Source organism: Balaenoptera physalus, assembly GCF_965194825.1.
Source record: "Balaenoptera physalus genome assembly, chromosome: 3".
Lineage (NCBI taxonomy): Eukaryota > Metazoa > Chordata > Mammalia > Artiodactyla > Balaenopteridae > Balaenoptera > Balaenoptera physalus.
In genome coordinates this window covers 160,212,478-160,240,456 of record NC_138890.1, presented here as the reverse complement: position 1 = coordinate 160,240,456, position 27,979 = coordinate 160,212,478, and the positions used below count along the sequence as shown (strand labels likewise).

Below are 27,979 nucleotides of genomic sequence, written 5' to 3'. Positions count from 1 at the left end.
ATTCAAGATTCTAATATCAAGCCTGCACATGAGATGCTGTAGCCGTCTACTCAAGCTGTTCAGTGAGTCTGAAGTTGCATTTAGCGATGGCATATCTCTCATGGGCTGATTGGCTGTCCTGCCTGTCATTTCCATGGATGCCATTTCTCTTTTATACCTTGCACTTCCAAAAATGTCATATATTTTGTTTCAGAGAAAAGATCTTTTTATCCTTTTCAAATTTCAACATGTTAGTGTAATTTCAAAAGACATATCCTAGAGCTATAAAATATATTAATGGGATTCTGAACATTTGATAGACATTGAAAATACTTTTATCTGTATTTAAATACCTATGTACGGCTTAAAATATTGAAGTTTGTAATAGTATTTTAACTAGGTCTATACATATACGTACAATAGTACAATCCTGTTAAAAATGCTTTCGCTCGAGATGAACCACTTGAAGCATTTTCATGTATCCTTTTAAGACATTTCTTCTGACAAGGTGAGCCAGTCTTTCACTATGTTAAGCACGGTGTGACATGCAGGGTATTTGGATCCCTTGAATCTTACTTCATCATGGGAGCTTTCAAAATTTAGAGAAAAGGATGGTATCACAAACATTATGAGATACCTTTCTGATGGCTTGCCATCTATCAAAACTATTTCTTCCCTAAAATACTCAAAACAAACAACATGTACGCTGGATTTAGAATTTAAATGTTTGCTGTTGACAGGATATAGGCAGTCGATATGCTGTGTATGCATGCGTGTATGTTTGAATGTACTTTGTTAAATTAAAATTATTACGTGAAAGGGAAATAATAAAATTAGCTGTTCATAGTTTCTAAATAAAAATCACATTTATGTAAATCTAAGACATCACTGAGAGAGGAAGACGTTGTCTGAAAACATGACTTCTCATAGAAATATTTATTAAGTGGCATCTATATGCCAAAGTAATGTAACAAACTAAAAGTAGTTTTAACTTTCATAGTTAATTTCAGTGGCAAACTGTTTTCCATACATTTATATCTCAACATTACCTCTTGAAAGGAAAATTTGAGTTACTAAATACTGACTCCATATCTCCCAAGTTTAGCTAATAGTATTCTACACCTACTCTGGAAAATAAACAAATGACTCTAAAAGATAACATTATATTTATTTTTAAAGATGATGAGATAGCAGATTTTGGTAAATTGGCCATGATCATATGGCTAGTACTGGGTATTGAATGTTTTAACAGTAAAGTAGCAAAACTTCCAAGCATAAAGAAATTATTTCTACTTAAATGTTTTAGATAGGTAATTGCATCATTAAGAATTCTTTCTTTGTAAAAATAGTCTTTTGTAAGAGCTCAAAGTTTTGGCTTGCTGATATTCTATGACCTGTTTGTTGGCTTATGTAATTCACAAATGGCTTGTAATGCATCGATAATACTAATTATATCCTAGTTCAGGATAAAAAATACTTTCCCACATCCTTCTATGATTCTTATATTTTTACTTGTAGTTATGCCTTAGATTCCAAAAAAAAAATCACAGTTTTTCTGAAAGTTAATTGAAGTTCTAAAGCTCTGGGTGGAAATGTCATGGTAATTTGTTTTTGAAATAATATGGAACTCCACAGCTAAAAACAAAGCATTCAAGACAAAACGAACCATGGTTACTGTGGCAATAAAAAATTTTAACTTCTATTTAGGCTTTCTTTAATGCTTTAATGGGTCTTCTTTGTATTCTAACAGTCATGTTATCTTCTCCACAAATAGATTCAACGTCTCTAAAATGTCTAAGGAGAATACTAGAATGTTGTTTCCATATGCAACCTGCAAGAGTCTTTTTCTGTATGCTCAAACTTATCTGAGAGAACTTTAAATAAGTAGTGACGCAATAATTACTTGCTGCTAAAGACTGATAGATTAATATTTTTGATAGATAATAATTTGGACTCATGCAAACATCCTCCCAAGCTATTTTTTATGATCAAAAGACTACAAATTAATGGCAATCATTATGGTATATCACTTCTAGAAATCATAGCACGTTCACGGACCTCAATGGTAATGAATTTTAACTATTTCCTTTTTCTTATAGGTCACAGCCAAAGAGATTACATATGTGAATTTCCAGAATGAGAGACCCAGAAAATGCCATGATTTAGTTCTCCAACTCCAGGTACAGATTTATTTCAGTTTCACTATTCAACTTTAGTGTAAAGAGTTGAGAACACTTTAGGTAAATAATCAAGGAATGAAGAAAAAGAGAAAATGGAGATATGATAACAAAATACCTTAAAGTCCAAGTAGATGGAGTAAGGCTATCATGAACAAGCTGTATAGAAGTCTAAATACTAGTTCAAGAGGAAGGTAAGTAAGAGCATAGATGCAGACTGCAAGTTACTTAGTGATTAACAGTCTGGAGTTTGAGGTCAAATTCTAAACCTGCAATTCAGTAGCTGCCTGATTCTGGGCAAATTGCTTTACTGTCTATGCTGTGCTTTTCCATATTCATAAAATCATTTAACATTTCTAACTTCATAGAATTCCTGTAAGTGAGGAATGAGAGCATGAAAAAGGCACAGCTCAACACCTTGTACATACTGAGCACTCAATACATTTCAGCTCTTCTATAATTCAGCTCTTCTCAAAATAAGAATACTTTGGGGACCATAAAATGTTAAGTTATGAGGTACCCTTAACATTTTGAGGTATTTTAATGGAAAGTAAGTAGATCCTTTCACAAAATTATCAAAGGACTTCAAAGTAATATTTATTTTATTTATATGGCATAACTCTTTGTAAATTTAAGTATATACGCAGTTTTAACGTAGACCGAAGGTATACACAATATTTTAATTTTTTCAATACTTCCTGCTGGCTTGGGTTCTACAGAGAATTAACATTATAAAACCTGTCTAATTTTTTCTTATAATTCTTAGGTATACTCTGTGCTTTATTTTTAGTCTAAAAAGGTTTTGGTAAACTGAGTATTATTTAAAATTTTCACCATTTTTCATGTATTGATTTCCTGAGCACCAGGAAACTGAAATATGCACGTGATAAGTTTAGTACTTCTAACTTTCACACAGGAAAATTTTAGGTAAGGGGATTCATCTTTGTAACAACTAAGGATGGCTTTTTACTTAAATTTTGGACTCCAGTTATCATAATGTCCAATTTCCCTATTCTTCCTAACTTAATTTCTGCCTAGTTAATCATGTATTTATTTTATTTTATATAATAGTATCTTATTTTCATATTATTCCAGGTTGGATTTCTTCCTGCTTTGTAGAAAAACCTGAGCATGTTTAGCAAATATTTTTGATAAACAGATCATTTGTATATTCTGAGAGACATACAGCACCCCCCTTTGGGGATTTAGTCTCATCAGTCATAGTAAAGAATAGCCTTCATATCTGCCTAAATAAAACTGTAATAAAATGTAGTGATATATATTACACAATAATATACTCTCCAAAGGTGCATTATAAGTGATTATCTGATTATAGGCTGCTTTGGTTTTCAGTGTCACCTTGACCTTTCTTAGGAAAGATAATTGAAAATTGACTGAATACAGACAAGTTTAGCATTCAAAATTAGCAGCAATTTTAATTGTCTAACTATTGTAAATTAACACATTTTACCACATATTTTGTATTTCTTGAATTTCTCATAGAAAAATTGTGGAAAGGTTACAAGAAAAACAGAAATCAAGTGTGTACATGAAAAAATATAGTTTTTTGCTTCATGACATCGTAAATGTTATACATGTAAAATATCATTTGTGAAGTTTCATTTTTAGGTTTACGTGGGAATAACTTTGTCTTTAAATTTGACAAGAAAGGTTGCTCTTGGCAAAGTTCTATGTAAATAAGTAAACGGTATAACCACAGAAAAAATTTATAAGTTGTATTTATGTAAGATGCTTCAAGTGCTTGTAGTTGTACAAATAATCACACGTGAACAATATTAGAATATATAAAATAATGTTAAATTAAATTATAAAATACATTAAATATCTTGATCTCTCATTTTTCTTAGAAATATCATTAAACAGTTTTGCAGTAATATTTTGATAGCTCAGACATGCCTCAGTGAGTCTTTTTGTGCTCATTGCTGAGTACCATTTATTTAGAAGACTAAAGTTGGAAAAGGATAGACGTATACTGACAGCCTCTAAGAAGATAAATCAGCATATGATCAAAGAAAGTTGAAACACACTTAAGTAGGTAATAAAGAATTAAAAACAACTATTTGTGTCATGTACTTGGAGAAGTTCTTCAGTGTCAAGAAACTGTGCAAAACATAGGTTTGTTTTGTTTTTCATTCTCCCTGTTTTCTATTTGTGGAAATAAACAAAGACTACCCCCATAAGAACAAGCAAAGGCTCTTTATTCAGAGCTTGCAACAGAAAGAGAGTCAGCAACCGTCACGTGATTTTGGCTGGCAGGAGGGTTTGAGAGCTTTACAGTGAGGACAGGAAAAGGCTTTGATATGCTCTGAATGGAAGGGGTTGGGAGGGAGAAGCTGGAGGCAGGGTAAATAGAAGTGAGGTATCTTACATGATTGGTCTTGAAGCAGATTTGACCCTCTCTGGTTGGTCCTGAGTTATAAGCAAGGGTAAAAAGTGGGAATCTGGCAGTCACTGATCAGGTTCTGACTCTTCTGGGTGAACTGCTGCAAAGATTGTGGGTTGGCTTGTTGGCTGGTGCTGCAGACACTGTAGGTCAGAGTTCTACTGTCATATCTGGTCCAGCCATTATCTGTGTGCATTTTCAGTCTCTCATATTACACCTGACTGGAGACTAGTTATAGATACTATTATTTTTCCCAAATACAATAGCTTCCTCAGAGCTAGATAAATAATTCTAAATCATTTCCAACTTGAAGTGAATGAAATAGATCATCAAATGAAAACAAACAAAACACTATCATGACACAAAATGTGAAATACTGCAAACTGAGGACAGCTATTAGAAGTACGATGGAAGAGGGTGGAAGTGGAAGAGGAATCAGAGCGGTAGCAGAAGCGGCCATTATCACAGAGAATACTCAGTGTTACTCAAATTTAAAGTTATAAAGGGTGGTCGTAAGAGGTAAGATGAAAGAATTGGGAAGGAGACCTTATATAATTTTACAAGAATTCAGTTTCAAGATGGCAGTATACATTTTTCCCCTTATTCGTTTTTCTTAAAATTGTCTGAGAAAATATAATCACATTGAAAACTAGAGATCAATTTCAATGAAAAAGGAAACTGGTTGTAATACCAAACCACACCATTGAAGCATGCCAGTCAAATATCATCTAGTCTTTGTCAAACCTGGGGAGGGATCCTAAGCTCTTAGATCTCCCCTCATTTAAACTACAGTTTAAATTCTAGACGGCCTTTCCATGACCTCTTTGGTTAGAGCAATGAAGTCCAGGAGGCTGGGTGGGTCTGGAGAAGGAGAATGTTCCTATAGAAAACCAAATCATCACCAAGGAATGACCAACGCAAGAAGCAGAAGGGGAAGCAGGATGACTGGCTATGTTAATGAATCCATAGCCCTGAATCCTGCCCAAAGGAGCCCACAGGGATGCAGTGAGGGCCAGGGAAGGAGGATGCATTTCCACATGTCATTTAGTTTCTGTTAGGTGCCACCCAACTGCTGAGTGCAGATAAGAGAAAATGTGAAAACAGGGCAAAGGTGTAAACATTACAGGTCAAAAGCTTCATGAATACACAACTGTGATCTTCACTTCTCTATAACTTAACATAACTTGACCATCAGATTCACCATGTTTTCTCCATCGTGTGCCTATCTGGCCATTCAAAAACTCTAGTAACTCGGTCTGTTCCAGTTTGGAAATCTCTTTTGGGTAAATCTTCAGATCAGGGTTCTCTCCCACTCTCCTCCTCTTCTCTCATATACTCAGGAGATTATTTGATATTCAGTTATATTGGGTAAATTTTAAACTCCTTTTGACTGTTTCAAACATTTTCTGAGGCAACAAATGTTGATGGTCCAGAGGAGTAGGAGGAAGGAGTGAAAACAATAAAGAATGCTTAAAGGAATACCTGGGTCAGGATTATCCTAACGTCTGCCACAAAAATAAAATGATAATATTGATGAAGTCACACTATTCAATCCAGCTGAGGATGATGACTAATTGCTCACTTTCCCCATTTCTCTCTGATTGTACAATGTTTAACTGCGAGGACCTTCTGCTCATAACACCTACCCACAGAAACAGGAAGAAGTAATAACGCAGAAAACATTATCCAGGAAACAAAGAAAATATTTACACTAATAGTGCATCAGAGTGGGCACAAATCACGATTGATATCATTTCCATTTAATGAAGGAGATTGCAGAAAAAATATACTGAAGTGTCTAAAAGAAAGATTATGAGACAGATGCAATTTAAAAATTGAGCTTGCAGAACTTAGAAAATAAAATAATGGGAAAATACAATAAAAATAAGGCATATTAGAAACAATAGTCCAGGGCTTCCCTGGTGGCGCAGTGGTTGAGAATCTGCCTGCCAATGCAGGGGACACGGGTTCGAGCCCTGGTCTGGGAAGATCCCACATGCCGCGGAGCAACTGGGCCCGTGAGCCACAATTACTGAGCCTGCGCGTCTGGAGTCTGCGCTCTGCAACAAGAGAGGCCACGATAATGAGAGGCCCACGCACCATGATGAAGAGTGGCCCCCACTTGCCGCAACTGGAGAAAGCCCTCGCACAGAAACGAAGACCAAACACAGCCATAAATAAATAAATAAAATTTAAAAAAAAAAAAAAATGGGGGGAAACTTTATAAAAAAAAAAAAAAGAAACAATAGTCCAGTATAATTAGCAATGCACCCGAAAATTTAGTGAGCATGGAGTAGAAATTGAATAAGTTGCAAAATATAAATATATCAATTGGAAAGGACAAAGAAGTAAATTTAGTATTAGAGAAAATGAGAAATATGTCAAAAGAAGATCCAAATGTGCATAAATAATAATCATGAGATGAGAGAAAAAAATGAGACAGAAAAACATGAAGTGACAAAAATGAAAGATAATTATTCTAAAATAGATATGAATCTGAAGACTGTAAGAGCACACCTTATACAAAGACAAATTAACGTAGAAAGATTAACACCAAGAATTTTCCTTATGATATTAGTTATCTTAAAGAAGGAATGCATAGCTTCTGGGAAAGAAAAGCAAATTAGTAAAAGAAAAAAAAATAGGAGAAATGGAGTCCAGTGAAAAATGAGATATTATACATGTAACAAATAAATAAGATCAGCCATCAAAAAAAGAAAAGGAGAAACAGTTTGTCTTCAGGTTTTTACAATGAAAAACAAAGAGAGCTAAGCTAAGAGACAGTGCTGCAATAGTCACGTTCTTTTCTTTTTATTTATTTATTTTTTATTGAGGTATAATTGACATAACCACAACTGGTTTTGTTTGTTTGTTTGTTTTTTGGCCGCACTGTGTGGCTTGTGGGATTTCAGTTCCCCGACCAGGGACTGAATCTGGGCCATGGCAGTGAAGTGCCGAATCCTAACCACTAGACCACCAGGGAACTCCCCACAATGTTTTCTTATAAAGGGCATGACTTCAATATTTTATATCTGACCATACTGTCTTTCTAACACATGAAAAATTAAGTAGATAAAATACGGTAATTTTTTTAGGAGAAAAACTAGTGGACTAAATTCTGCTAACCAAAAAGTAAAGAACTCTAGAATCCAGAATATTTAATTATTTAAAATAAATGATTGATGAAAATTGTTATAAATAGTAAATGTTCTCAAATATACAAATAAGGAAAAATTGTGGGAATTATTATTTCAGAGCAAAAGTTGACAGTAACAGGGGATGAATTATAAGCACCTCCTCACCCTTTGTACTTGTGTGGTATGGGGAAAATTAAGTGTGCCCTTCCATTCACTAACTTAAGAAAGGTTAATTAGCACCTGCTATGCAGAAGACCCTGTTTTACAGGGAATACAATTGAGATCATTGACTTCAGGTAGCTTTCATTCTTGTGTTTGGGGGCTGGGAGAGCAGATAAAGACAATGAACATAACAAATAAGTAAATTTTATGGCAGGTTAGAAATGACAGGTTCCCCAGAGTGAAATAGAGGAGAAAAGGCACAAAGGGACTAATTGCAGGTGGTGATGGATGGGTGGGGATGAGAGACTGTTCTGGGTAGCTTCACAGAGAAGGTGCTGACTGAGCAAAGACTTAAGGAAGAGAGTAAGCCATTCAGAAATTTGAAGGAAAAGCAAACGTCAAAAGGAAAAGCCAAAACAAAAACAGGTGCTCACTGAATTCATGGCATAAAGCTCATGAGGCTGAGGTGGAGAGAGCCAAGAGGGAATAAGTAAGAGAGGGCTCAGGATATTTTGACCCTTATAAGCAAGCCAACGTGAGAGCTTTCACTTTCTCTCATTTTTCTTCATGGGGAATCAACTAGTACTGAGAAAATTTAGAATAAGAGTACAAAAGGAGAAAAACCCATATTGTTTTTTATTAACCACCACCCCATGAAGGTGGATGTTTTAAGAAATAATGCTTTAAAAATGAAAGAAAAAACCCTCATGAGGAAATACTCTATATTATCTGAGAGATCATTCTTTTAAACATGGGAAAATCTTATTTCCATATTTTGTGGATTAAAGAACACTAGCTTTATACTCATATGACTTGATGGAATTGTCAAGAGAATAAATTATGTTTTGTACCAGCTATCACGACTCTCTCCCTCTCGCGTATATGCATGTTGAAATGTGTTTTTCTGCGTCTAAGCTCCTCCTTATATAGGAAAGATAATTAAATTATAGTGATAATTTCCTGTCTGTCTGAAATCCATCTCACATCTATTGTCATTCATCCCATTCTAATTTTCCCTACTCCTGGGAAAATTTCGAGATTACCTGATCATAATTTCTGATATATGAATAGAAATGTTTATTTATTTTAAAACTTTTCATGTTTTATCTTTGATAAGTAGATGACTCTGGAAAGATTAGGGTGATATTAGCTTTAAATTAACTCTATGAGATTCCACTAATTTTATCACCATGCTAATGTAATGTTATCACAATATTTTAGTTAGTTAATAGAAGACTTCGGTTTAACTTCTCGTAATTTATATTTTTAAACTATTCCAGTTCTATGGTGTTAACATTATTTCCAGAGATTATTACAAAAACATCAAATTAGGTTTAACTGACTAAATTTAAAATAATGGATAACTTTTTGAAATGTTTAATACTGTGAATATTATAAATGCTATACTGAAATTGAATATTTAGATCTTTAGTCAATTAAGACTTTGGACCAATATTAAATCAAGTTAATTAATAAATAATTTGGGGCTTCCCTGGTGGCGCAGTGGTTGAGAATCTGCCTGCCAGTGCAGGGGACACGGGTTCGAGCCCTGGTCTGGGAAGATCCCACATGCCGCGGAGCAACAGGGCCCGTGAGCCACAACTACTGAGCCTGAGCGTCTGGAGCCTGTGCTCCGCAACAAGAGAGGCCGCGATAGTGAGAGGCCCGCGCACCGCGATGAAGAGTGGCCCCCACTCGCCGCAACTGGAGAAAGCCCTCGCACAGAAACGAAGACCCAACACAGCCAAAAATAAAAATAGTAAATAAATAATAAATTTAAAAGTTTAAAACAAAACCAAAAACATAAAATCTGGAAAAAAATAAATAAATAAATAAATAATTTGGATACCTGGACACTTTCGAAGTAAAATGATAAAAACAATGGTCACTGAACATAGTTTTAAATTAAATTCTCTGTTTCTCATTGTTATGTATAAAATGTCTATAGCTTAGTGGGACTTACACATGTTTTGAAATGTCTGGTTCTGCGGGCTTTTGTACTGAGCATGAGTTTCTGGGTTTAATTGCATATTCTAGGTTCCTGGTTTAGAAGTGCATTTCAAACTCCTCATAATCCCCTTATTCTGCTTGCTTCAAGAAATAGCAGCTCCTCAAAGGTAAGTTTATGAACAAAGTAAACAATATATTTATAAAAACTAACCGTTTGCTCATCAGGACTTGCTTTAGGGACCTCATCTCATAGTTCCCGCTAATACAGTTATTACATTGTAACATCTACCCAATCCCAACCTGCCCCCTGACTTAAAGGATTCACCTTCGAATTCTGCAGACGCTAAAACTATAAAACTATACTGCCGGGACTTCCCTGGTGGCGCAGTGGTTAAGAATCCGCCTGCCAATGCAGGGGACACGGGTTCGAGGCCTGGGCCGGGAAGATCCCACATGCCGCGGAGCAACTGAGCCCGTGAGCCACAACAACTGAAGCCCATGTGCCTAGAGCCGGTGCTCCGCAACAAGAGAAGCCACCGCAATGAGAAGCCCGCGCACCGAAAAGAAGAGTAGCCCCCGCTCACCGCAGCTAGAGAAAGCCCCTGAGCAGCAACAAAGACCCAACGCAGCCAAAAATAAATTAAATAATTTAAAAAAAAAAACTTTACTGCTTTAATGCCTCATTTGAAGCAGTACTCAGACTCTGTCACAGTGTCTGACATTCTTCCTTACAGAGTAAATCTAAGAAATTAGCTTTGCCTGATCAACAGGTTTTATAGTGGGCTTCTAGATGTCAATAGCCACCAAATGCGAAGACAGTTTGGTAAATGAATGCATGAGGTATCTTACGCATGTAGCAAATGAATAATTTAAATTTTCTGTACATTAACAAATTGCCATCTCAGAATATATAAATTTATACTTAATACGAGCCATGCCTAATTCGAATAATATATGAGCATGCCTATTCCCCTTGTGCTCACCAAAAATAATATCATAAATTATTTCAACTGTCACTCCTGTGAGGATATGTAGATTTTCAAGTTGTCACACACACTTATAGATATAAATTGATATGTATGTTTTGAGACTTATACCTGCCTTATGCCCATGTGTCATCGTACATTTTTATAAAAAATTTAAAAAATAATTCCTGTGACTTTGTTATGCAGAATATAAACATCTTAATATCAAAGGCTAGAAAATGCCTATAAATATTTTATACAGTGTTATAGTCACTCTTAAACAATTAAATTTCAGACGATATTTTTAAAATACATTTAAATAACTTTTTTAAAATACAGTTCATGTATCATTATTCTTATTGAACTGCTTTGGAATCTTAGAAATGTGGTAGCCTCCATTAAGTAGATTATGGTATGAGTTTTCAGAAAATAGAAATAGATTTTTGATGCTCACGTGCAAATGGTTGGCTAACAACGGTCCAGCTCTTCTACTTGCTCGTTCTCCTAACAAATGCTGCATTTCAAGGAAACAAATTCTAAATGTCAATATACCCACACTGCTGGGCTCAAACAGTAATTATTGGAGTGAATGGGCTAGGGGCACCTGGGGAATTGGGCAACTCATCTCACCTCTAAATTACCTTGAACACCTGGGAAAAAATATAATGGCCTGCAGCTGGTCTGTAGAGGAAACTTGTGATTCATTATCAAAGGAACGGAGAGGTTTACATATGTTTTGAACATGTGCTGCCCCTTCAGAAGGCACAATGTAAATGGATTTAAAGCATCATTAGGTAAATATTTTAGCACAGTTAGGAAAATTGACTACACAGCAACAACTGCCATGAGTTGGGAAAGCATACTGCTGTGCAGTGTCAAAATATGGGCATGGGTGAGGTTACAGATGAAGTGTGGACACAAAATTCCAGTGGCATTCATAAGACAAGTGCCTAAAACATAAACCCAAATTATCATTATGGAGTTTCACTGAGTACAATTTAAATATTAATGCTGACATTACAAAGGAATATTTGATATTTAATCAGTTAGATCTAGGCTAAGATATAGTTTATATTTTTAATCTTTTTGTTTGAACTTAAGAAGAATGATTCTGCAGTCCAAATCTAATATCACTAAACTCAAATTGGCCCTGGAGTAATAACTCAACCGCAAGGACACAGAAATTCTAAAGGCTTTGGGCAATTTTAGTCATTCTTTCTCAAATGTGAGTATGACATTATAGAGGAAACTGAAATGTCAACTCTGCCAATACCTAGCTAAGTGACCTTGAGTCATTCCTCTAATATGTTTCTTTATATCTTAAATATAGAATTAAATATCTCAAAATACTCTCCAGCATTACAGACAAGTATAATTCTTAAATGTAAATAATCGAGAGACTGTTGAAAGCAAATATTCACATGTATTTATACTGCCTGATAGATCAATGGAAAACTGTGATACTGTACAAACAGCGCTCTGAAGCTTTTGACCTATATCACTAAACAATCAGTTATTTCTATAACTTATCCTGAAGTGTTACCAAAACCTACAAATTTAACAATTTATATACATATATATAACTCCTTAGAGATTAAATAAGAGGCTAGAAGCACTTGTGCCTATTTACAAAGGAGTACAAACACAAGTTGAATATTTCTTGTTAGTCCATTATGAAGTTGAACTTCTTTTAAAAATGCATCTCTAAATACACAGATACCATGTCTTATTATTTTAAACAACAAAAAGACTGGATTAAATCATAATGTTAAATAACAAATAATAGTTTGCCGTTAGAAAGTCATACAAACTTATCGGAAAAAAGAAAACAGAAGGTATATTCCCAAAAGGAAAAGCCTCTTTGACACTGTCGTTCAGAAATGAACCTGTCGGGCTATCCCAGATATTACTAAATGTAGTTTTAGAGTAGACCGCTCATCTGGCAAAAACAGAATGTTTAAACAATGACGTTTTGCTTTCTATATTTCACGTCATCCTTCTTAGCACTATTCCAAGGATGACTAGTTTCATTGTCCGTGGACTGTTTTCTAAATCCAGAAGACGGATGCTTTAGGTGAATGTGCATGACACACTCAAACTGTAAACACACGAGTAAGGGAAAGTATAACACACTGGTAGAGGTCAAGGTATATTAGCAGCAACTCAAAACCACCTCAAAGTTTGACTTATTTGTCCATTAGTTAACGCCTAAAGAAACCCTGTGCTGTCAAGGATGACAGAGCTGCAATCGTTGTCCATGATTCTTCAAGCAGTTAGTGACAATGGGCAGATTAATGAAGTGGGCAAGGAATAACCAGCTGGGGGATTGGTAGAAATGTTTGCCTCCTATGGACATCTTTTTTTTTTTTAAAGTGTAGATGAACCTGCTTCGTAAATGTATTCATTCAAGTACTGGCTTAAAAAACAAATAATGGTGATGTGTTTGAATTTCAATGATACATATGGTCCTGAGTTTGACCTGAGGACAGACAAGGGATATGATAAGGTGAGGAGGTCCTTGGAACAATCTTGGGAAATGACCAAAGCAGATCTGTGAAACAGGTTTCACAACTACCTAAAAGAAACAGGAGAATCAGTCGGGTCTAGTACATCTATAAACTGGAATTGGGCATTTTGATGGGTTGACATTTTTCCTTGACAAGCTCAGAACCTTAAGTGATCTTAGAAATGTCAGAGAGGAGCTTAATAGGCACCTCAAAGAAAACATTAACTATACAATTAAACTTAATGAGAATAAATTCTCCTTTTATGAGAGAAAGGTCAATGCTAGCCTGATCTTGAAGAAAAAGGAGTTCACACACACATGAAGAAAGCCAATTAGAGAACTAAAGTTAATATAGTGCTGCAAAGAGAGAGGTTTTTATCAGCTTTCTCAACTATTACTTTCATATTAATTCAAATTTGTGTTATGAGAAAATACAGTTTAATAATATCTGTAATCTCATAGACAAGCCACAAGGAACTCCAAGGAACTTCAGGATTCTAAACATGTAATAACCTTCTCTTCATATCGTTTTTTGCACATATTCCCCACCAATGGCACAATGAAATTTTTAAAACTTTGAAATTATATATAAGTGAAAACCAAGCCCAAAACTAAGTGATTGAGGCTCTTACTTGTTTATTTCAAAGTTTACTCCATTATTCATTGACCTTCAAAATAATAAAGGCTAACATTTATTGAGCTCCAACTATGTAATAAACTTTAAATCCTTACAGCAATACTACTGGATGTGTAATATGATTATTTCATTTTATATACAGGAGATGTGCTTAGTCAATATACTGGTTCACTCAGATAACAAGAAGCAAAAACCAGATTCAATTTATTTCCTGGAATTTCCACAAAATAATTTCAGCTTTTTATTTCTTGTTCATTTCTGTGGTTTTTTTTGACAGCTAAAGACCTGTCATATGAAACTCATATAGATATTATAATGTTTAAGTCACATTTCATAAAGTCATATGTGTGTGTATAAAATAATATTGAATAACACAGTTAACAAAAAACTCTGTGATAAATAAATGAAATTATACAAATATTTTGAGTATCTAGAATAAGAGTTTTGCAAAATACTACATTGAAATCAATTTTTTTCTCTCACAAGCAGCTTATGATCTGGAAATATAGAAACTATATCATATAATACACAACATAATACAAGAAAGATTGATGTAACTATTATGAGACTAATACTTTACAGTGAAAGGAAGCTCTACCAGAAGTAGAGATCAAAATGATTTTAGGGAAAGCAAGAAACTTTAATGGAAAAGATGAACAGGTACATTAAATTTGAAAGACAGAGACTTAGGAAAAATGGACAGGAAAGGGGATTTTAAGCAAAGATACCAGTAAAAATATAAATCCAGAATATGAGAGGACTATCAGACTGCCTAAGGAAAAGGTACACGTAGGTAAAGAATAGTAGAATAAAGAGAAACATAAAGTAGAGAATATAATATGAAGATTCTAAACAGAAAAGTGACATGATTAGACTTGTTTTTGAAAGTGCCCTTTAGGACAGACTGAAGAAATACTAGAGAGATTTATATGAAGAATATTCATGAGAGAGTTAGAGATCACTATATTGTCCAATTTAACATTTTCTATACATCAGACTAAGATGATACATATTTCAGTAAAGGTGAGAAAGTAACCTCATTCGTTTTGTGGCATTATTTTTCTAAGATAGTATAATGGTATACTGAATTACAAATATTTCATAATTTCAGATTTTCACACACAAAACTACTAACACATTTTCATCCGTTTGGTGTAGTGCCCGCCATCTTATATGTTATATTCACAAGTTATTTAAAATTAATAATTTTCTTTCATATATATATTTTACTAAGGTACCATATAAAGATATACAAAGGAGTAAGTCTGAGAGATATTTTTGATTTGAGGTCAAAAACTGGTGGACTGTAATGTAGATGTGACTTAGAGATGCATTTTCTGTACAGTGTTGCCGTAACATTTCAAAATTTCCCATGAAACTAAACAAGTTCAGCTTCTCTTTAAAAACAACAGGTTATCTGGTACACCAAGCCCCAACTTTTGAAAGGAGGCAGTCAGTGAATCTGCAGATAGATTGTACTCTCTCTCCACACTGGGAATACACTCTTCCATTGGCATGTCCCCACTGTTCCTGGAGACCTAACATGTAGGCCACTGCACTCACGTATGTCCCCTGCCTGACATATGTCCCCTGTTGGCCTTTGAATTGCAACCTATGATTTAGAGAAATAATCATCAGGACATCGCAACTGACTAGACAAGGAGAGTGAAAAGGTGATAAAGGAGTCCAGAAAATATGATTTTAATTTAGTTTGGCACAAATAGGGTCACCAAATTAAAGAGCTTATTGAGGCACTGGGATTCTCACCTAAATCCTACTTGCTGTGGACATACTCTTAAAGTGACCCTCATGATCCCTGTACGTGGTATTCATTCCCTTGTGGGAACTCTCATGCTGAGTGTGTGTGAGAACTCTGACTTGACTTTAAGCTACAGGATACAAAAAAGGTGGTGGGATATATGTGATCATGTGTCCATAATTATGTGGTTAAGTTACATAAGAGCTTAGGGCCCACTTCCCTTCCTGGTCTAAGAATGCAAATAGCTATGCTGTGGAACCCTGCCTGGCTAAGAACTGCAGGTGGCCTGTAGAAGCTGAAGACAAACTTGTAACTGACAGACAACAAGGAACTGGAGCCCTCAGTCCTACAACCACAAGAAATTGAATCCTGCCAACAGCCCATGAGTGGGGATGCAAATCTACCAGATGAGAACCCAATCCTGACCAACAACTGGATGCTTACCTTGTGAGACCCTAAAAAAAAGGACCTAGGAAAGCCATGCTCAAACTCTGGACCTATGAAAGCCGTGAGCTACTAAATGTATATTGCTGTAAGCTGCTAAGTTTGTGGTAATATTCTTACACAGCGATCAATAACTAATGCAATACAAATTTCCATTTCCTACTTTAAAAAATATTTACTCAGAGATGCCTTCCCATATCTCTAAAACTGTTAGGGTCCCCCTAGTTAATATTTACAAAGATACCAATGTTCCTTATTTACAGAAACCTGCAAACTTGTGAGGATCTGTTTATCATTATTTATAATTATTTACTTGAATCTTCTTGTAATTATTGGCCAGATCCCTACCTCTTCCACATACCAGGAATGATGGATTAAAGATATCACAAAATTTTTGTTACTTCTGCCACCAAAAGTTAAGTTTTGTTTTGGATTTTTGTTTATTTGTTTTTTGTTTTCCCATTGCCTGGAATCTGGCTGGGCCTGAGACTGCTTAAACTAATAGAATAGGACTGAAGTGATACAGTATGAAGACAGACCCAGCTCTGAACAGATTGCTATCTTTTGATTCCTCCCTTTGGTAGTCCCTCTGTCTTGCTGTAAGGAAGCCCAGACCGCTTTGTGAAGTGTCTCTTATAGGGAAAAATGTGAACCATGACAACAGCTTTAGCTGAGCCAGCAAGAGTTTTGCCAGCCAAGTAAAAGAGAAATCTGGAGAATGGCTCCTCCAACCAATGTTGAGATAGATGACAATGCATAGAACAGAGATGAGCTATCTAAACAGCTACAACCAGATAGGAAACTCATAAACAAGCATACCTTTGCTGAGTTAAGCCTCTACATCTTGTGGTGTTGATTACACAACAACAGACAATCAAAATATCAGGAACAATGTGTACATTCTCAGTGCTAAAAGTGTAATTGGCATACAGAAGCTCTATCTTTTTGGCAGGGATTAATGTTATATTAAGTCTCTTAAAGGAGATTTACAAAAAGCAATTTAATATGAGGATCTGAAATTTATTAAAAATACTTTGGAATGGAGATGTATTTTTAGATAAAGATTTTCATGAGAAAATATCTGGATTTGGAGATGCAGATCTGCAAAGAGGAAAAAATTTAAATTGTGGGAAGCTTAGATATCACCAAAGTAAAAGAAAATAGCAAAAAAAAGAGGCTTAACAAGATAACTGGTGTTGGCAGAAAGGCAAAGATAATTCTATATCTTAGGTTTATCTTTATTTTTAAAGGACATGTTTTTATTACTGTACTTTCAGTCTCTAACTGAGAAAGATATAACATTCTTTGGAAAGGAAAAACATATTACTCACCTAGTACATTAATGTTATTTCTTTATAAAGGCATTTGAGCATACTCGTTTATGTAACTCTCCTCAACTATATAATTTTAAATAATTACTAAACCTAAACATTTTATTTCTCTCTTTAGACAATACCTAGACATGTCGGTATTTTTGTTACTCACATTTGACAATAGTATACAGCCTCATTATTTACAGTAAGTTCCCTATGTACAAACCTTCAAGTTGTGAACTTTCAAAGAAGCTAATGTGCATTCACATGTCCAATCATGTAAGTCAGTTCACGTGTCTGGCGTACATTGTCACGCGCGTGCATCCTCTACAAGTGGTTGTGCTTTTGTGTACTTTACTGTATAGTTCTGTATAGAGTACAGTACAGACATCACTGGATCGTTTTTTCAAGAGGGTAGATAGAATTGAATCCAGCAAGGAATCAGAAGCTGTGCCATCAATGTCAGGCGTGAGTGAAATTGCAGCTTGCCCTCCATCTCCTCTTCCTGATGATCATTCAGCTCTACCATCTCCCACCTCCTCTCCCTCCTCCAGTCAGTAACTCTTCTTGCCTGTTTGCTCAATGCCAGCCCCTGTATACCAGCTATTGTACTGTACTACTGTACTTTTCAAGGTACTATACTATAAGATTTAAAATGTTTTATTTTTTTTAATGTATTATTTGTGTGAAAAGTGTTATAAACCTATTACAGCACAGTACTATATAGCCAATTGTGTTAGCTGGGTACCTAGGCTAACTGCGTTGGACTTACAAACAAATTGGACTTATGAAATCACTCTTGGAATGGAACTCATTCGTATGTAGGGGACTTACTGTACTAGGAAACTTCCTCTTGCCATGTGTCTTAATGTTTAAATGCTTTTGATTTATCAAAGAATAAAGCATTAAATGAAATAATGCCGCTATGATGAGCATCCTTAGGTTTAGTGAATAGTGGGGAGATTGGAGAGAAATAGAGGGTATCACAAAATTTTGTAAAACTCCTCTGCAAAAGTGGTTATGTACTCCACTTACATATATCTCCATCTCTGTGAAGATAATAAAACTGTTCCGAAACACTCTACCACTTTAGAATCCAAGGCTCAGAAATTCAACACATGCTAATTAGCTTGATACATGGGGTCTTTCTCTAAATTTGGTATCTAAACCTTATAAAGTTTTAGGAATACGATTATATTTACTTTATCTGGGGAAGTTTTGCTATTAAATTATATTAGTATAATATATCTTTGGGGAAGTCCTGTGGTAATAAAACTGGTTTAATCCAGCATGTCTCAAATATATTTCACTACAGTTGACTTTATTTTAATGGAAGGGCACATTAATCACACAAGGAAATAATGATCTATGATACCACTTTGGGAAATAATATTTTAGGTAAGAGGGACTTCAAAATTCAAAATGAATTGATTGGCATGATCCTCTGGGAAGGAAGTGAGGTTTGTAGGTACAGCTGGCCCTCCATGGTCTCAGGTTCCCACATCCACAGATTCAACCAACCACTGATCACAAATTAAAACAACAAAAAAAATTCAGAACGTTTCAAAAAGCAAAACTGTAATTCTTTACATAGCATTAAAAGAATGTATGTATATATATAACTGAATCACTTTGCTGTGCAGCAGAAATTAACACAACATTGTAAATCAACTATACTTCAATAAAATAAATTGAAAAAATAAGTAACTTGGAGATGATTTAGACTATATGGGAGGATGCACATAGGTGGTATGAAAATACTAAGCCATTTTATCCAAGGGACTTGAGCATAGGATTTTGGTGTCCATGGGGGTCCTGGAACCAATCCCCCATGGATACTGAGGGATGGCTGTATAAAAAAGCTAGTTTTATATAAAACTCATCTATTGTGATCCTAGGGGAAACTGTTAGTTTCTAGAAGCTCCATATCCTTTGTTAGTAAGATCATATTACTTTGACAATTCAAAAAGATAATCCTAAAGAAATTTTTTTTATGAACTAAAACACAGTATATGAATTTTCATAAGTATCATCTCAGTTATCACATTATACAATCTCTGCCTGAATAACAGAAATATAACTATGTAAAAAATGTCGGCTGAGGTGAAGCGATTTCCTGCCTTATCTAAGGGTTGGAGGCAGAAGCTCTGGCTGGCTCTTTTCTGCTGCCCTAATAAATAAGAGGTAGCGGTTCATATGGGCACCAAGTCCGTGGTTTCCCACTAGGTTTTTAAAGGAAGTTAGGCACTGTTAAGAAAAGCAGAACAAGCAAGACAGGAACACAAAACCACCCATCAGCACACAGACTACCTAAAGTCATACTAAGATCACAGACACCCCAAAACACACCACCTGGCACTGCTCTGCTCATCAGAGGGAAAAGACTCAGCTCTACCCAACAGAATGCAGGCACCAGTCCCTCCCATCAGGAAGCCTACACAAGCCACTGGACCAACCTCACCACTGGAGGCAGAGATCAGAAGCAAGAAGAACTAAGACCCTGCAGTCTAGGGAAAGGAGACCTCAAATACTGTAAATTAGACAAAATGAGAAGACAGAGAAATATCTTGCACACAAAGGAGCAAGATAAAAAACCCACCAGACCAAATAAATGAAGAGGAAACCAGCAAACTACCTGAAGAAGAATTCAGAGTAATGATAGTAAAGATGTCCAAAATCTCAGAAATAGAATGGAGAAAATACAAGAAACGTTTAACAGGACCTTGAAGAACTAAAGAGCAAACAAACAGTAATGAACAACACGATAACTGAAATTAAAAATAATCTAGAAGGATTCATAGCAGAATAACTGAGGCAGAAAAACAGATAAGTGAGCTGGAAGACAGAATGGTGGAAATAACAGCCACAGAGTAGAATAAAGAAAAAAGAATGAAAAGAATTGAGGACAGTCTCAGAGACCTCTGCAGCAACATTAAGTGCACCAACATTTGAATTATAGGCGTCCCGGAAGAAGAAGAAAAAAAGAAAGGGTCTGAGAAAATATTTGAAGAGATTATAGTCAAAAACTTTCCCAAAAAAAAAAAAAAAAAAAAAAAAAAAAACTTTCCCAGCATGGGAAAGGAAATAGTCAGTCAAGCCCAGGAAGCACAGAGAGTCCCATACAGGCTAAACCCAAGGAGAAACACGCCAAGACACATATTAATCAAATTAACAAAATTTAAATAGAAAGAAAAAAGATTAAAAGCAGCAAGGGAAAAGCAACAAATAACATACAGGGGAATCCCCATAAGCTTAACAGCTGAACTTTCAGCAGAAACTCTGCAGACCAGAAGGGAGTGGGAGGATATATTTAAAGTGATGAAAGGGAAAAACCTACAACCAAGATTACTCTACCCAGCAAGGATCTCATTCATACTTGATGGGGAAATTAAAACCTTTACAGACAAGCAAAAGCTAAGAGCAACTACATGCCAATAAAATGGACAACCTGGAAGAAAAGGACAAATTCCTAGAAAAGTACAACCTCCCAGGACTGAACCAGGAAGAAATAGAAAACATGAACAGACTTAGAACAAGCACCAAAATTGAAACTGTAATTAAAAAACTTCCAACAAACAGAAGTCGAGGACCAGATGGCTTCACAGGTGAATTCTATCAAACATTTAGAGAAGAGCTAACACCTATCCTTCTCAAACTCTTCCAAAATATAGCAGAGGGAGGAACACTCCCAAACTCATTCTATGAGGCTACCATCACCCTGATTCCAAAACCAGACAAAGATGTCACAAAAAAAATTACAGGCCAATATCACTGATGAACATAGATGCAAAAATCCTCAACACAATACTAGCAAACAGAATCCAACAGCACATTTAAAGGATCATACACCATGATCAAGTGGGGTTTACCCCAGGAATGCAAGGATTCTTCAATATATGCAAATCAATCAACGTGATACACCATATTAACAAACTGAAAGATAAAAACCATATGATAGTCTCAATAGATGCAGGAAAAGCTTTCAACAAAATTCCAAACCCATTTATGATCAAAACTCTCCAGAAAGTAGGCATAGGGGGAACCTACCTCAACCTAATAAAGGCCATATATGACAAACCTACAGCCAACATCGTTCTCAATGGTGAAAAACTGAAAGTATTTCCTCTAAGATCAGGAATAAGACAAGGGTGCCCACTCTCACTACTATTATTCAACATAGTTTTGGAAGTTTTAGCCACAGCAATCAGAGAAGAAAAAGAAATAAAAGAATCCAAATCGGAGATGAAGAAGTAAAACTGTCACTGTTTGAAGATGACATGATACTATACATAGAGAATCCTAAAGATGCCACCAGAAAACTACTAGAGCTAATCAATGAATTTGGTAAAGTAGCAGGATACAAAGTTAATGCACAGAAATCTCTTGCATTCCTATACACTAATGATGAAAAATCTGAAAGTGAAATTTAAGAAACACTCCCATTTACCATTGCAACAAGAATAATATACCTTGGAATAAACCTACCTAAGTAGGCAAAAGACCTGTATGCAGAAAGCTATAAGACACTAATGAAAGAAATTAAAGATGATACAATCAGATGGAGAGATATACCACATTCTTTGATTGAAGGAATCAACATTGTGAAAATGACTCTACTACCCAAAGCAATCTACAGATGCAATGCAATTCCTATCAAACTACCAACGGCATTTTTCACAGAACTAGAGCAAAGAATTTCACAAGTTGTATGGAAACATAAAAGACCCCAAATAGCCAAAGCAATCTTGAGATAGAAAAATGGAGCTGGAGGAATCAGGATCCCTGACTTCAGGCTACACTACAAAGCTACAGTAATCAAGACAGTATGGTACTGGCACAAAAACAGAAACAGATCAGTGGAACAGGATAGAAAGCCCAGAGATAAACCCACATACATATGGTCACCTTATCTTTGACAAAGGAGTCAAGGATATACAATGGAGAAAAGACAACCTCTTCAATAAGTGATGCTGGGAAAACTGGACAGCTACATGTAAAAGAATGAAATTAGAATACTTCCTAACACCATACACAAAAATAAGCTCAAAATGGATTAAAGACCTAAATGTAAGGCCAGACACTCTCAAACTCTTAGAGGAAAACAAAGGCAGAACACTCTATGACATAAATCACAGCAAAATCCTTTTTGACCCCTCCTAGAGAAATGGAAATAAAAACAAAAATAAACAAATGGGACCTAATGAAACTTAAAAGCTTTTGCGCAGCAACAGAAACCATAAACAAGACGAAAAGACAACCCTCAGAATGGGAGAAAATATTTGCAAACAAAGCAACTGATGAAGGATTAATCTCCAAAATATACAAGCAGCTCATGTAGCTCAATATAAAAAAACAAACAACCCAATCAAAACATGGGCGGAAGACCTAAATAGACACTTCTCCAAAGCAGATATACAGATTGCCAACAAACACATGCTCAACATCACTAATCATTAGAGAAATGCAAATCAAAACCACAATGAGGTATTACCTCACACCGGTCAGAATGGCCATCATGAAAAAAATCTACTAACAGTAAATGCTGGAGATGGTGTGGAGAAAAGGGAACCCTCTTGCACTGTTGGTGGGAATGTAAATTGATACAGCCACTATGGAGAACAGTATGGAGGTTCCTTAAAAAACTAAAAATAGAACTACCATATGATCCAGCAATCCCACTACTGGGCATATACCCTGAGAAAACCATAATTCAAAAATAGTCATGTACCACAATGTTCATTGTAACACTATTTACAATAGCCAGGACATGTAAGCAACCTAGGTGTTCATCGACAGATGAATGGATAAAGAACGTGTGGCACATATATACGATGGAATATTACTCAGCTATAAAAAGGAACAATATTGAATTATTTGTAGTGAGGTGGATGGACCTAGAGTCTATCATACAGAGTCAAGTAAGTCAGAAAGAGGAAAACAAATACTGTATGCTAACTCATATAAATGGAATCTTAAAAAAATGGTACTGATGAACCTAGCAGCAGGGTAAGAATAAAGACACAGACATAGAGAACAGACTTGAGGACACAGGGGGAAGGGGAAGGTGGGACGAAGTGAAAGAGTAGCATTGCCAAGTATACACTACCAAAGGTAAAATAGGTAACTAGTGGGAAGCAGCAGCAGAGCACAGGGAGATCAGCTCGATGCTTTATGATGACCTAGAGGGGTGGGATAGGGAGGGTGGGAGGGAGGCTCAAGAGGGAAGGGGTATGGGGATATATGTATACATATATCTGATTCACTTTGTTGTAGAGCAGAAACTAGCACAACATTGTAAAGTAATTATACTCTAATAAAGATGTAAAAAAAAAAAAGTCACACATTCCCACTAAGTGATTCTAATTGTTTGAATCTCTTCTTCACAGTGATGGAAATTCTAATTCCCATAATATTTACTTATCTAATTCTACCTGCTGCACAAAAGTTTTGTCTTCAACAACTGCTGGGTTATACCATGTTCTCAGATAGGAAGACTCAAAATTATAACAGTGGCATTTCTCCCTAAGTTAATTTATAAACTGAATGCAATTTTAATAAAAGCACCACCAGGATTTATTTATTGGAGCTATACAAAGTTGACTAAAAACTTCCTCTCCTCTAGAAGGTTAGACAAGCAAGAATAGCTAAGAAACTTGAGGGGGAAAAAAGGCATGTAAAGGTGATGGCTAGTAATTGAAGATGTTAAAACCGTGTAGTATGTCGTTAGAATAGACAGATAATCCAATAAAACAAAATAGAAAATCTAAAAGTATACACAAGTGCATGGCGAAATTAAATATGAGATTTAAAAATGGTATCTCAAATTAGTAGCACTAAAATTATTTAATAACTTGTAATGGGATAATTGGATAGCCACATGAACAAAGATATGGCGAATATATCCTTACGTCAGTATAAATTCTAAATGAATCCAATCTAAATTTAAAGGGGAGGTGGGGCAGACTATGGTGAATTCCAGCTATGACTCACAATCCAGAAGAAAAGATTAGACTATGTAGTTGTATTATAGGGAGTATGCAAGGAAAATACCATAATCAAGTTGTAATAAATGACAAAAAGGAAAAGAATACTTTCATTTTATATTAAGTTACAGCAAAGGATCAACATGAATTAGATAAAGCTTCCAAAAGTAGAGACAATACTAACAATCCATAACGGGACAAATGTATGGCCAGATAGTTACGAGGAAATAAACGCAAACTGTCCTTACATAGAAGAGAGTTAGCTTTTCTCATAATAAAGGCAATGTTAATAAAAGCTACCAGATAAGGCTTTTTTTTCTTTTTTTTTTCTTTTTTTTTACCTACAACACTGGAAAAAAGTGTTGACAATATAGTCCACTGTCGAAACTATAGGAGGCACACGCACATTTACATTTTTTTTTTCACATTTACATTTGATGTACTTTAAAATGGTATCAGCCCTCTGAGTGGTGAATAAAATTATATTCATAATTGCCAAGCTTGCTAAAATTTCTTGTTAAATTTAATATAATCACACCACTTGCAAATAAGTTTTTTTTTTTAAGTTTCTCACACTCAAGCTTCATACGTGCAGTCTATCCACTCAGGATTTCTCATACAACATTGAATAGAACTGATGATTGTGGACTTCTTGTCTCATTTGTGATTTAATGAGCATGCATTTACCATTTCACTATTAAATGTGCTCATTTCTATAAGGTGTTTTGTTTTAAACTTTTTATTTTGTTTGTTGATGAGTTTATTTTATTTTGATTATTGGATACTAATTATCTTTTGATGGTTAAGAATTTTTATATATTAAAGAATTATCAATTATTTTGTCAGCCTATTTTAATCTCTAATTTTTTGATGATTTATATTAAATTTCTTAAAATAATTTTCACGCTTATAATTTTCATGCAATTTGTTGTTGCCTTACATTTGTTTACATTTTAAAAATATTTTTGTATCTATATTCATGACTGAATTTGACCGTTTTTTAATTTTGCATGTTAAAAAATGGATAATTGATGTTATAATCATGTATTAACGTGACATATTCCATATGACTGTAAGTTATTTGAAAGTAAAACCCATGGTGTATTTCTATTCATCTTTGTATTTTCTCCTTCCATCCTCATATAACTTGCAAACTAAGGTGTTCTAAAAGCTTAAAAAGTGACCTAACGTGGATGTTTCTCCTCTAAGGAGTCTCAGTCTAGATTTTTTCTACATCTGCTCTTCAGTCACAAATGATTTCTCCTTCTAAAAAATCCCAGAGCTGTTGAAACTTTATTGGATTCTTTATTTTCTTTCTTGAACTGGGCACAATAATTCCATGTAGATTTTCTCAAATGTTTGATAGAGTTAGTAAATAAATGAATATCATAGACAGCAAAGAATATACATGTTGCCATTAAGAAGTAAGCTCAGAAATAAGTCTTCTCTCTGTAAAGGCTAATAAAATGGAAGGGACAAAAAAATAAATAAAATCTTAAGAGGAACAGTTAGTTTCATAATTATGATGCAAGGGAGTTCCACTTTCTGTAGAAATGCTCTTCTAAGATTCACCATGGTAAATTCTCTCCTAAACCCATTTATATGTTCCCATGAGGAAAATTGTAGCTTGGAGTTTTGACCAGTGGCCAAAGTTTTGCATTAAATCAATTGTAGGAATGATAAACAATGCATCATAAGCACAGATATTCAAGTAACTGTTTTAATATTACAATGTAAATGCATGTTTCAAATCTTATGAGTAGGCAGAAATGTCCACATTGATCAAATAAAGGTCTCAAAAATACTAGGAATGTATATACAGATATATAAAATGCTTCCTTATAACTTTTCTGTCCTAATGCTCATAGAGGTATCATTACAAACATCCATTAGCTCAGCATACCAATGTCCTCTTTGTTTTTTTCCTTTAAGATATTTAGAAGAATTTGGAGAGTTAATTTGGATGTTATATATCTCTTCTAAAAATTGTACAGCAAATTGGCCTGACCATTTTAATCTTCTAAAAAAAATTTCTGCAGCAAAGAAAGAAATTTTTAAAAATCTATCCAGTTTCTAATTAAAGAATACTTTACATCTAGCCATTCAGTATACAATTATATATAGGAGGCATTCATGATGATGATAATGATTAAATTTACATAGCATTTATTACACTGCTTCACCCTTCAGGATGCACTTTCACAAACGTTAATGTAAAACGTCTTTCAATACCATAAGGTAGGTAGAATGGCTATTATATTCACTTTGCAGTTAAAATTGTTCTCCTTTATACATGTCCAAACCTCTCCAATGTTAAAACAAATTTCTTCCCTTACCCCACTGTATTTTCTAGCTACTTTCCTATATATCTCATCCTTTCCATTTCCAGAATGTTTGACCAAGGTATTTCTTTCCATAAATATTTCTTGACAGGCTGACTTAAACATTAGCAAACTGAGTCTGACAGAGGGAGTGGTACACCTGGAATCATATGACAAGTGAGTAACAGAACCTTTGTTACAATGACTCAGCACAGAGAAAGTACTAGCGTCCTGGATCAGGTTGCTAGTTTATATCCTTTCATTGTTATCATACCAATATCAAGCACAGTCATCATGATTTTTTTTTTAATGTCAAAATCTCACCCCGTCTTCAGTAAGAAGACGTTTAGAGAGCAGGACTTTAGGCCTTTGTTTTGATGATAATTGACTAGGGTGATTTTGGTAGCAAATGACATATCTGTGAGCTGACTGCATGAGCACAAGCTCTTTGTGTGTGTCTGTGTATAATTAACACAAGTTTATTGTACTACCTCTTAGGCCCCACCACATAACATCATTGGATTGATGCTGAGATGGTAAGATGATACACTGCTCAATAAAGCAGGGAATTAATAAACATTAAGCAACTTGAAAGTGACAAGTGAAAAGAATAAAATATTTTGGTTATTTAAATTGTGTTTTCTGGTGTCTCTTCACTAAAATTCTTTGGCTATCCTGTACTGTAAAGTTTCTCACTGGCAATTTGGGATTAACTGTACATTGTCCTCCTGCACTAGCTCATACTTCATGGATACCTCCTCCTAAACAATCTTCTTAAAGATGACTACATGCCAGTGAAGCAATAATATTAATTGTGGGGAGTGAAAAATTACAAAAAAAAAAAAACACACTAAGAAAATACCAACATAAAAGATGAAAGAGACAGCAGTGGAAAGGTAGGTAAGCTCTGAGTCTAACATATCGTGTGGCATATGTATGTGTGCAATATATACTTTTTGACTGAATATTAATATGACACAATGGTAAACTGAATAGATACCTGTTTGAAAAGGGGAATGAATGAATTAGTCAAATGTGCAACAGTATTCGGTATGAACCAGAATCTAAGTCTTAACAGCAGCAATGTTTGATAGGGGATGAAGGGGAAAGAGAGTGAGAGTGACAAATTTAAAAAAAAAAGAAAAGAAAATGAAAGTCATGACCACTTCTTCCTATGTGCTACTGAGAATGAATGTTCAAGTAGTTTATTAGACTCGTGCCAAGGAAGCATGCTTACCACGT

General features: G+C 35.0%; 1 protein-coding gene and 1 long non-coding RNA gene across 6 annotated transcripts in view; one reads left to right on the top strand and one right to left on the bottom strand.

Annotated features, from left to right (window-relative positions):
* CDH18 (cadherin 18) overlaps positions 1-27,979 on the bottom strand; it is a 988,723-nt gene that overhangs the window by 903,706 nt on the left and 57,038 nt on the right. The gene's annotated exons all lie outside the window — the stretch shown is intronic.
* On the top strand, positions 28-27,979 carry LOC309656893. The gene is made up of 3 exons (XR_014261587.1): positions 28-62; positions 2,079-2,159; positions 26,850-27,979. It is a non-coding gene; the product is annotated as an uncharacterized lncRNA (long non-coding RNA).